Here is a 13,248-nt window from a genome sequence, read left to right as displayed (position 1 = left end):
TGCCACCTTGCTGCCCCCTTTCATTTAATTTTTTAGGTGAAGCTCTGGGGTTCTCTAATAAATTGTCATAGGGATAAGGCTAGAGGCTAGACCAGTGATTTCACTGGCATGGGGAACTCCCTTTACCAATGCAATTGGCACCTTCTCTGCATTTTACAATCCTGGACAGTTGCCTAGAACATTGAGAGGTAGTGACTTGTCCAAAATCAGAAAAACAGTCTATATCACAGGCAAGACTTGAACTTGTGTCTTCATGGTTCTCACACTAGCTCTCTACTCATTGCCCTATATTCCCTTTTTATTTGTCATTGTTATCATCAGCAAAAATCGATCATTTTATTCCCCTTTGTGAATAATCATTCCCATATTTCTTTTTTTCTTGTCTTCTTGGTGTAGTTAGCATTCATAGAACTTTATCAAATAATATTACTGACAATAGACATCCTTACTTAACTCTAACTCTTACTGGAAAATCCCCTAGATAATCAGTTCCAAAGATTTAGTAACTGTGAGCAATACAAGGATCTGCTATAATTCTAAAGGACTCATGATGTAAAGTATTATCCACCTCCAGATAGAGAACTGATGGGTTTTAGCTATTATAACAAATGCTACTATAAATATTTTGGAGTTGTGGGGATGTTTTCCTCATCAGTGGCTTCCTTGGGATATAAATCAAATAATGTCCTTTATTCAAAGGTTATAAACATCTTAGTCATTTTATTTGCATAATTCCAAATTGCTTTCCAAAATGGTTGTACCATTTCACAACTCCACCAATAATGTATTAGTGTGGTTCTCCTTCCACAACTCCCCCAACATTAAGTGTTGTCATTTTTTTTGTCATCTTTGCCAATTTGCGGGATGTTTAGATAAAGACCCTGGGTTGTTTGATTTACATTTCTCTTATTATTAGTGATGAAAACTGTCTTTATTTTTTGTAGTTGTATGCCTGGAACCTAGCACAATATGTCATATGTAGCAGGTCCTTTATGTTTATTGACTGTCCCAAAACTGAACCTGGAGAATGCTGGCATTAGAGCTGAGCCTCCAAGAAATAGGGATGAAGTCTTAAACTTGGATTCCAAAAATCAACTTCACAAGTAGAGGATGGGAGAGGCATAATTAGGTAGCAGTTTGTATAAAAAAAAAGAGGGGGAGATGTGTTAATGAATTATAATTTCAACATGCATCAACTAAATCTATATCATTGCATCTTCTCCCCTTTGCTTCTAGATCTGCCCTCTGAAGCCAAATAAGAGATGTTTAATCCCTCTTCCACTTACCAACCCTTCAAACAGTTGAAGACAGCTAGGGGTGTGCTGGAGCCGGCTCTACCAGTTCCAGCAGATTGTTAAACTTTCTGTCTTAGCATTTACGCCTCAGAAATTGGCAAACTACAAATCAGGGTTTGATTTACTGTTTTGCTGGTTGTTTAGACTTAAGAAAATGACAGAGAAAATGTTAATAATGCAGAATAAAATTAAAATGTGTTATACTTTTTGGAGAGCCTGATAGTTAAATATTCACAAGCACATCCCTGATTAGATAGCTGTCTTGTCTCTCCCTGACTCTACTTACTGTAAGCTAAACGTTCCTAGGTACTTATATGGATTTAATCTTGAGGCCCTTTATTATTCTCATTATCTTCCTCTGGATGCTCTCCAGTTTATCAAATGCATCACCCAGAACTAAACACAATACTGTAGGTACAGTGTGACTGGGCAGGGTACCAGAGGACTATCACCTTTCTAGTCTTGGACGTTATGCTTCTTAATGTAACCACATATCACATTCAATTATTTGGCTGGTATAATATACCATTGACTCACATAGATATTGTGATCCATATTTTTAAAATCCTTCCATTTAACAGATGAAAAAACTGAAGCCCAAAGAGATTATGTGACAACAACAACAACAGCAGCAGCTAACATTTATATAGCATTTACCATGTGCCCAGACACTGTTGTAAATACTTCACATTTATTATCTCATTTGATTGTCACAATAATCCTGGGAGATAGGTGCTATTATTATCCCTATCTTATAGATCAGGAAAAAATGAGGCAAACAGAAGTTAAGTGACTTGCCCAGAGTCACACAGCTAATAAGCATTTGATGTTGGGTTTGAACTCAGGTCTTCCTGACTCCAGGCCTGGTCCTTTATCCACTGTGCCACCCTGTTGACTTGTCCTAAGTTAGTTCAGGGAATGAGTATTAATAGATTCAGAATGTGAATCCAGTTCTTCTAATTTCATAATTGTAGCCTTCTTTCTGGAATCCTCACTTTAGGAGATATTAAGGACTCTTTGACTAGGACTGTTCAAGCATTAGCTGAATGAACACTTACCAGGAATGCTATGGATAGGGTTTACCTTTCAGATAAGTTATACTAGTTTATCTCTAAGATTCTTTCCAACTTCCAACCATTGATATTATATGCCTCTGGGAACTTGCAAAAAAGTAAGAGAGCTGTACATTAAACCTATGAGTCTGTGCCTGATGTTTACAGTGATATGGTACAGGTATGTGCTGGTAAATGTTTAACAATCAGCTCTCTGAGAAAAAAAAGTATAGAGGACACACAAATTTAATCTGCATTATTAACACTTGTTCTATCATTTCTTCAAGTCAATACAATCAACAAAATAATAAATCAAGCCCTGATTTGTAACATTTGCTGATCTCCAAGGCATAAATGCTCACACTGAAAATTTAACAACCAGCTTTAAGAAGCTGGTTCAAGCTAGCTTCATCTCACCACTGCATGTGGACAACAGCCTAACTCTTCTATCTAGGCTTTTTTGTCAATAACCTAACCTAAGTGGAGTCCTCTCTACTGCAATCTCCTTTATTCACAAGCAAACTTTCTATGTGAGGTATCTGCCAAAATTCAAATTCTGATTTCCATGTTTTCTTCTACCTGGTACCCTCACACTAAAGCTAGGTTGTTGCCTTTTGTTAATTTTCTCTCAGCAGCCGCAACTTTTCATTGCACCCTAATTAAAATCAGAATACGACTAGCAATTACACCTGGAGTGAGCAGCACAAAATGCTTACTAGAGGCAGCTAGGTGGTACTTTGGAGAGTCCTGAACTTCCAGTCAGGAGAACCAGAATTCAAGTCCTGCCTTCAACATTAACTAGCTGTGTGATCTTGGACAAATCACTTAATCTTTGCTACATTTGCCTTATCTGTAAAATGGGAATAATAACAGCACCTACCTCTCCGGGAGAGTAGTGAGGGCAAAATGAGATACATTTGTAAAACGCTTTGCAAATCTTAAAGAGCTGATTCCACCTCTAATCCCCAGCTATACTCTCCAAAGCCTCAACAGCAGCTTTGCCACCTAGAACAGAAACCATGACTTAGAAGTTTTATCCCTGGCACTTCTGCCCTAGGTCCCTACTGTCCTAATTGGTGACTTGCTCACCTGGCCCACTATCTTAGATACATCCCAGTCATGCTTCCCTTCACTCTGGGCCCACCCTCTGGACCACCTCCCCAGGAATCTTGCCACAGGGAATTTATAGCCTGTCCCAAGCCCCTCCAGTTCTGCAACCAAGATCAGATTAACTCTGCCATTGTTCCTGGAAGAAGGATGTCATCTTACTCTGCCAAGAACCCTCTCTTTCCCTTTAACCCCTATAAAAAGTCCCTTTTTACATGGCCACTCCCTCCCCACCCCCAAATATGTGTGTAGTCTCTCCCTATTGGAATGTAAACTCCTTGAAGGCAAAGACTGAGTTTCCTTTTGCATTTTTTCTCCTCAGCTTTGCACATGGTAAGCACTTCAATGTTTTTTTCATTCATTCATTCATTCATTCATTCATTCATTCTTATGGGCTCAATAGGAAGGAACCTCTTCACTATTACTTTTGATTTTTTAAAAAAAAATTTGATACTTCCAAAGATTATTTCATCATTGTGGGCATTCTCTCCACTGAGGCAGATATCAATCCCCCTATGCCTTACTATGCTGTGGGATTTTTATTTGTTCTTTTTGGTATATCCTTCTTAAAGGAACTATCAGGAGTGAGGAACCTGCAGCCTTGAGGCCACATGTGGTCCTCTAGGTCCTCTAGTGTGGCCCTTTGACTGAATCCAAACTTCACAGGACAAATCCCCTTAATAAAAGGATTTGTTCTGTAAAGCTTGGACTCAGTCAAAAGGTCACACCCGAGGACCTAAAAAGGCTGCTGGGTTCCCCACCCCTTCTAGAACCACCTTTCCTATTCTTATAGCATTTTGAAAGTAGCATTTGTCTACTCAGGTAGTCTAGGTATTGTCTCTCATTCTTCCTAGCAACTAGCCACCCTTCTTTTCTGGTCATACACATTTTCTTACATGGAATGAATGAATAAAAAAGCATTTGTTAAGCACTTACTAAGAGACAAGAGCTGTTGCTAACTGCTAGGGTACAAAGACAAAAGCAAGACATTCTTTGCCCTCAAGGTATTTTTTTACACACAAGTAATAATAATAATAAATTCTATAATAAATATGCTATTATAACTATAATGTAAATTATAATATAACAAATAAAATTATTATATATAGTAATTAATAGGTCAGCTAAGTGGCAAAGTGGATATAGTGCCTAGCTCGAAGTCAGGAAGACTCAGCTTCATGATTTCAAATCTGACCTCAGACACTTACTAGCTGTGTGACCCTGGGCAAGTCCCTTAACCCTGTTTGCCTCAGTTTTCTCAACTGTAAAATAAACTGGAGAAGGAAATGGCATACTACTCTAGTATTTTTGCCAAGAAAACCCCAAATAGTGTCATGAACAGTTGGACGCAACTGAAACGACTGAACAACAACAAAGGAATTAACAATGGCTATTAATGACAGCTAGCATTTATAAAGTGTTTTAAGGTCTGCAAAGCACTTTTCACATTATCCCATTTGATCTCCACAACAATCCCGGGAGGTTGAGTGCTACTATTATCCTTATTGTACAGAAGGGGAAACTGAGGCTAAGAGCGATTGACTTGCCCAGAGTCACAGAACAAGTAAATGTCTGAGGTAGGATTCAAACTTCAGTCTTTATTAGTCCAAGTCCAACATCCTCCCCCCTGTGCCATCTGACATGCTGTAGTCTGCTCACATCTGCCATATTGTCTTCCTATCACCCTTCAGGTTGTTTGCATTTGTAGTTCTGAGAGCATAACGTTCCATGATTTGAGTCAGCAGGCTAATACTGCTGTTAATGGGATGTTCTCTTGCAAGGTAGTCAGGGACTGCCGAACATCATGCACAGTCTTCCAAAGTCAGTGCAGCCCTGTCTTTTCCTTCTGATCAATTCTGGGCCCAGCTCATTGTTCATCCAGAATGAACTAATCAGGCTGTTTGTCCAACTGCATGTCACATCTAGTTGCATGTGTTTCCCACTTTGTTTTTTCCATCAGTCTTACATTGGATTTCACTAAGGAGGCTTTGTAATGTTCCAAGGTTCTATGCCATTAATAATCTCATCTACAAATAGGAGCATTTGGAGAACACAGGAAAGTCTTCATTTTATGTGCAATAGAAACTTGTTCATCTATGAATTAAATATAGCAGTAGTTGCTTTAAAAATACAAAGTTCAATGTACAGATGCGGTGGGGAGAGAAATCTCGAGACACACACACACACAGAGACAGACAGAGAGACAGAGAGAATAGAGAATTCAGTTCAATGAAAGCATTTATCCAGGACCTGATACCAGCAATTGCACAAGGGATACAAGGAGAAAAACAAAAAGTCCTTGATGTTGAAATAAAGGAACCTCTGCATTGTATTTAGGTCTACTAGAATTCAAGTGTGTGTGTGTGTGTGTGTGTGTGTGTGTGTGTGTGTGTGTGTGTGTTTCAAACAGGTAATTAGGTAGCGTTTATAGAGCACTATAGGGCTTACAAAGTACTTTAAAAATGTTATCTCATATTGTCCTTACCACAGCTCTGGGAGGTAGGTGCCTCTATTATCCGTTTTATAGACGTGAAAGCAGAGGCAAAGAGGGGCTAGGTTACTTGCCAAGGATCACACAGCTAGTAAGTGTCTGAAGCAGGGTTTAAACTTGCTTCTTCCTGACTCCAGCACTCGGTCCACGGTACACCTAGTTGCCTTATTGTTTTATAACCTAAATCATGAATTTCACAGAGTAGTTTCCCAGGCCCACTTAGTAATGATATGACATAAGACAGAGAGCTCTCGGTAACAAATGTGTCCTGATAGCTTTTACACATTTTAAAGAATAACCTCAGCAGTTACTTCTGGTTGAGTATCAACAGGTAAAATGTTGCAGATTGGGATCAAATTGTTTAACATCTCAAGGATGTAAGCTCACAAACCTCGTTATAGTGTAAACAAGCCAGGTTATAACATTCAGTCTCAGGGATACAAGAGTCAATCAAGTGGTTAAGCTCCTATTATGTGCTAGGCACTGTGTTCAGTGCTAGGAATGCAAAAAAAGCAAAAACCACAGTCTCTGCCCTCTGGGAGATCCCATTCCATTGAGGGACCAGCATGCAAAAATAAATAAGTAAATAAGTGAATGAATGAATGAATCAATCAATCAATAGTACATACTAACTATATTTGGTATAAATGTAAGGTAATCTCAGAGACAAAGTGGGGGGTGACGGGAGGGACCAGAGCAGGCAGAAAAATTTTTAAACACCCTAAGTTGTTAACATTCTCAGAACCAATAACATTTAGTTTTTGTTTACCGCTTTCTTTATCTTCTTTTTTTACCTTAATCTACAATCTGGGACCCTGTTTTTTTAGCTTCTAGCTTGACTTCAGTTTTAAAGATTTGATTTCTAGTTTACAATTTGTCCTCAAGAACGTTAAGATTATCTTTTTAAAATAAAATTTTATTTGCTATGTTTTTTTTCACTTTGCCTAAATTTCTCCCAGTAGCCTTCTCCTTTTCCACTTCCAGAAAGCCATCATATATAACAAAGAATATTTTTTTAAAGAAAAAGATGAAAAGTTATCCAACCCTATTAATATATGGGGGAAAATGTGAAAATATATGCAATGTTCCACATCATTGGCCCATCCACCTCTGCAAAGGAGTAGAGGAAGGTACTCTGTGATCTCTTCTTAGGGGCCTAGCTTGTTCTTTATGATTCTTCTATTTTCATTTTCAATTGTTTTGCTCTTTCCATTTTCACTGTAGTCATTGTATATATTGTTTTCTTGACTCTGCTTAGTTCACTCAATATCAGTTCACATAAATCTTTCCATTTTTTCTGTATTTGTCATATGCATAATTTCGTATGCCACTGTAGTATCCCATTACATTCATGTATTACAATTTGTTTAGCCAGCCATTCTCCAATTGATGAGTATCTACTTTGTTTCCAGTTCTTTGCTACTACAAAGGTGCTACAATAAACATTTTGGTATATATGGATTCTTTCTTCTTATCAATGATCTCCTTTGAGTATATGCTTAGTTCTGGAATCTCTAGATCAAAAACTATGGGACATGTTAGTCACTTTATTTGCATGATTCCAAATTGCTTTCCAAAATGGTTATACTGATTTACAGCTCTACCAAAAATGCACAAGTGCAAAAATGTCTATCTGCCTACAACCCTTCTGACTGTGAATATTCCCATCTTTAATCATCTTTGCCAATTTGCTGGGTGGGCAGTAAAGTTTTGGGTTGTTCTGATTTTGCATTTCTCTTATTAATAGTGATTTAGAGCATTCTTTCATATGAAGAACCTTACATTCTAAATCATTGGGTCAAATAGTTCAATGGATTCCTGAGAATGTCAGAAGTAATGCCTATCATGTGATGTTCATGGATGTATGTAGTAATTGCTGTGTGCTCCTGTTTTATTATTTTTCTCTTGAACATTTGTTTTGTATTAGCATCATCCATGTGTTGTATAGTTTAACTAAATTTAATTGAATAGCAGATTATATAATGTGAATTTGTAATGGACTCAATCAGCATAGTTCAGTGACTGAAAAGCAACACAGGAATGGTAGCAGAGAACACAGATAGTGGTAGTGATACAAGATTGAAGATGAACATGGTGTGAATGGAAGAACAAAGAGGCAGAAGATTCAAAAGTGGAGGACAGCACAGTATCAAACAGTCTGGCTATAAAGTCAAGACTGTGAAGAGAAGGCCAGACCAAAGTTAATGGACTAGGAGAACAGAGAAGGATGGAGGAAATGGAGATCATAATGAATGTGAATAGTTTTGAGAGTAAATTGGGTGCCTATCAATTGGGAAATGGAGGGAAAAATATGGCATGTGACTGTAATGAATAGTATTACATAGCATCTGTACAAAATGTCAAAGTTTGTAGTGGACCTAAACAGTGCAGTTGCAAGACCTCCTCCAGCACTGTTCCACAGCATCTGAGTAGGAGTGGAGGAGGTGAGTGGTATTAGTATTATCCAGGTATTATCTAGAGCTGGAGTTTAGCTAGAGTTGAGCAGTGATAGAAGAGGATATCCCAGAGCAGGAATGATGGCCTGTTGGAAGTTTTGGAGTTCACAGTGTGGATGAAGAATAGGGAAAAATGGAATAATAGGTTATGGTTGCATAAAAGAATTTCACAATTCTTGATCATTGAAGTGTATTGCAAAGGAAGGAAGGTGTAGGTCATGAGAGTTGAGGTCATGGGAGTAAGGTAAAAGCGTTTGAAAGAACATCAACATGGATGCTGAAGTTTCCAAGGAAAAAGGCACTGCTGACTTTCTACAGGACCGCCGTGTCATGGAGCATGACAACAGGTGCAACTAGTTACAGAAAGGATGGCCAGGGACAGTGTTTTCTGGGGAGCCAAGTCTCCATGAGTGGTAGGAGAAAAAAAAAAGAAGCATGAAAGAAAGATGTCTAAGATGAAGGAAATCTTGTTGACAATAGAATGGGGATTTCAGGAGGTACAATAGAAAAGATAGGCTTAATGGTATTGCAACATGGGAGTAGGACTGAGATGGATGATGAAAAAATAATCATTCAACAATCTCAGGGAAAAGGGGTAGTTTTCACTTAGGCAGCCTGGATGCCTTGGCTTTCATGACCCTGCTCTCTCTTGATTCTCCTGTTTCTCCTCTATCTCACCTGCTTGAGCTCCTTCAAGTACCTCTTATCCCCCAAAACTGCCACTGCCCTAGTTCAGGTCTCCTAGAGTGGCCTCCCTTTCTAACGTACCCTTTATGTAGCAGCCAAACTTATCTTCCTAAAGCACAAGTCTAAAACATCGCTCCCCGCTAACAATAAGTGCCTTTCAGAGAGACGCAGGGTTTTTTTTGTTTTTCTTCTTTTTTTACGCCAGGAGAGGAAGAGATTTAGAATAAAAGTGGAGGATTCCAGGAGACAGAATTGGTGGCGGAGGACAGAGAATAGGAACTAGGGATGGGTAAGATTGAGTTGAATAAGGATAAGAGTGAGGGGAGTCTTAACTGGGGAAATGGATTGTCTAATTGGCAGACATCTACTCTGATCACGGAGATTAGCAGCAGGTGGGAGCTTGCTTAGGATAGGACTTAGGAAGCAGGAACAGCAGGTGGGAGCTTGCTTAGCATAGATCAGCAAAGTACCAGTTACTATGGGCCCTCATCCTCCCAATTCCTATGTGGAAGGACAGTGTCAATGGGGTTGAGCATCTGAAGCATGGTTTTTCTCAAACCAACAGAGAACTAGGAGGAGGGCAATAGGGAGTTCAGGCCTGCATCTGATTAAATTCCTGGGGTCTGGGTATTCAGTGGTTGGAATTCATAGCTGTTCAAGCTTTATCTTCTTTATGGTCCCATGCACTTCCTTGACAACTTCCCACTGATCACCATGTATTTTTCTGTTGTGTTTATTCTATTTTTTTTTTACTTCATTATAACTCCCAAGTGCAGGCTGAACCAAACTAAAATGTAATTCAGAAATATTTAACAGAAGATACAAGTACTTAATCATGTTAATTTGTGGTTTCCTAAGCCAATATGCAGCTCTACCCTTTTTTATTTGAGAATGACACTCCTGCTGTAGACAGCACTGCACATTAATCAAACACAGATGTAGAGCTAGTTCTGGGGATGGTCTTGCAGATCTAAGAAATTAGTTGTCACATCATGTAGAACAGAAGTTCCCAAACTTATTTGACCTATCACCCCTTAAAAAAAATTACTAATGCCCTCCTGGAAATTTTTCTTTAATAGTTTTTTGACATTTGCGTCATTTCAAAATATATGTGTGTGTTTGTATGTGTATACACACTTTAAATGACACATGTTAAATTTAATAGTTTATGGTAAATTTGTGGGGTTTTCCCCTGCATTGAAATTTTGATGATGCAATATTGCATCATGTAACCATATAGTATTTTATTGTAAACAAGTCATTACACGCACATATTCCTAGCAATGCATGTTGGAATTCCTGACATGCTCATGGGCCAACACTTGCTTGTTAATACCTGTCAGTGGACTTGATCCACTGATTGGTTGTAACTTGCATTTTGTGTGTTTATTTGGAAAATAATGTAATCACTATGACTTTGTCACACAACAGATGAAACATGTATGAATGGTTTTTCAAAATTTTCTTATCTTCTTTCCTTATGTTTCCCCTACCCCCTTATTTTTATTCAACAACCCCGCAATTGCACCTGAGGCTACTACCCCCCCATCGGTCCAGTGGCCCCTAGGGGGCAGTATTGGGAACCTATGAATTGTAGAAGGAACTAAGTCCTAAGGAAATTTCTTTAGAATAATCAAACTTACAAGTCACTTAATTTAAAACAAGAACACAACTTTAAATACAAAAAAGAAAATATAGGTTAGCAAATGACAATCCTTATCCCTTAACTTAGAACCTCCCCTGCTTAACAAGCCAGAGCTGGCCAAGTAGATCTGGTGGCTTAAATCCAAGACGGGAGCGAAATGAGTTACTTTAGGTAATTCAACAGTTAATAAAAGGTTTATTTAGCCCTAGCAGGGGAATAACAGAGCAGTCAAAAGGATATTCATAAACCATAGCTTTGATTCAGCTGAAGCAGCTGTCCTGTGCCTGTACTGGTAATTTTGCTGGCCTACAGTCAAGTCTAAGGGAGAAGCTCCAACACATAATAATAATAATAATGATAATAATAATAATAATAATAATAATAGCTATCATTTGTATAGTGCTTACTGTGTGCCAGGCACTATACTAAGCACTTCATAATTATTCTTACTTGATCTTCATAACAGCCCCTAGGAGGTAGGTGTTATTTTTATCCCCATTTTTCAGATGAAGTAAGCTAAGGCAAAAAGAGATTAAGTAACTTTCCCAGGGTCACACAGCTGGTAAGCATTTGAAGTCACATTCCTGACAACAGGCTCCATCCACTGTACCATTTAGCTGCCCACTTTAGCAAACAGTTCCCACCCCACCCTACCCCTTGGTCCTAAAGGTCCTCTGGAAGAGATGTGTAAGTGCAGGGGAACCAGATTAAAATGTAATTGGGAAATATTTAATACGCAATAGAACATGTTAATATTTGGTTTTCTATGTCAATAATTTGCTCCCAGGGATCTCTATCCATGGTTTAGCCCGTTTCAATTTGATGTTGACACTTACTGCTTGCTTCCCATGGAGCTGTCCAATGATAGAGGGTCCCATCAGTTTCAGAATGTAATCTAAGCAAAGGGCCTACCTTTCCCACTATCTATGCTGGTACCCACTCTGCTGCCACTAGGGCCTCTGCTTTACTTCCTGTGCAGGGGGTGAGGGATAGCAATGGGTCCCTAATGTCATGGCCATGGCTGTGGGTGACATCACTGACCTTGTGCTAGTCACCATTACTGTTTGGGCCTGAGTAATGGTGTAATGAGTACACCATACTCCTATTTCAGAGGAACAAGAGAGATGCCATGGACACTGCCAATGTTGGGGGCCTGAGCTCTGCCTCCCCCACATCACTACCCCTTAGCGGTTTGCCATTTTGAAGTCAGCAATAGCCCCATGAGATGGCGCAAGAAACTCCAAATGGTTCTGACTAGCCAGGTTAGAGCAGGGGATCCTCTCCTCATGCCAATGGTCATTCACTGATAGAGGAACTTCCTCCTACTGTAAGTCAGTTCTAGAATACCCAGAAGTCTTGAATGCATAATGTGGCTGCCAAGGATACAACTGTCTAACTGAGGATCCCTCACCCAGGCTCAAGAAAAGAGATCCAAAGCAAATTAGTCAGAGACTCCTCTAAGTACATGTACTATGTTTGCCAGGAATAATTACTTCTCTCAGGGTAAGGGAGGTCACCAGCAACCTGAACTCCATAAAGGCTCCCCAACAGACGAGAGTGGGAGAGGCAGGAAGACGCAGGCCTGGCGATCACTATCTACCCTAAACACGAAAATTGGGTAAATTTAACAAACAACCATTTATCACACTTGAGACAACATATTCACATTTGTCTTTAGTTGCTGAATATTTAGTTTAGTCTCTAGTCTGCCCACAGCGAATGGGGATGGTGGTGGGAGAGGGGAAGGCCCTTCATCCACGCATGGGTGTGCTGGAGCCGATTGTCACATTGTCACTGTGAGCACTTATGGCTTTCAAGTTGGCAAATGGTATAAACCAGATCTTGATTTATTGCTTTGTTGAATGCCTAGATTTTAAAAAGTGATGGAGAAAATGTTAATAATGTAGTTAAAACTTAAAAGCTGTGTCAGCATCCACTTTATTTTTTGATTTGAACTTAAACACCAATAATGGATATTTATATACACACAAACACAAAGGGAAGACTTTATATAAAACTGAACATCCATTTCATACCACTTGCCTTTAAAAGAACCCAAAGTTTAAATTCTATACCTTACTTTCAAAACTGTCTTGCCTGACTGTGCTTCCCTTTTGCAAAGCCTTCTATTCTCTCTTGTGCATATAAAAAAACATTTTAATTGTCCTTCTTTTGTGGGGAGAAAAGTGAGAAATCATTTGCTAACTTCCCTCCCCTGGCTCTGCCCCACGAATTGAAAAGTTAAATAAATTGTTCTGGTTCTGCTTACTTTACCCTGTATCAGTTCATACTAACCAGGATTTTCTGAAATCACTTTTTCCTATTTCTTATTTATGGTGCAGTAATATTCCATTATATTCATATACCATTATTTGTTAAACCATCCCTTAACTGCTAAGTTACCTCTTAAATAATGTTTTTTTTTTCTTTCTCCTTTTAATCCCTATTTCAGGATCAGGAAGTTTTGCTTGTAGCTCTTCCCTCCCCAATATTGTTCGTCACTTTTCCCCTTTTT

This window comes from Vombatus ursinus, unplaced genomic scaffold, assembly GCF_900497805.2.
Source record: "Vombatus ursinus unplaced genomic scaffold, bare-nosed wombat genome assembly UNPS02014801.1, whole genome shotgun sequence".
NCBI lineage: Eukaryota > Metazoa > Chordata > Mammalia > Diprotodontia > Vombatidae > Vombatus > Vombatus ursinus.
Note: the sequence above shows the minus strand (reverse complement) of the source record.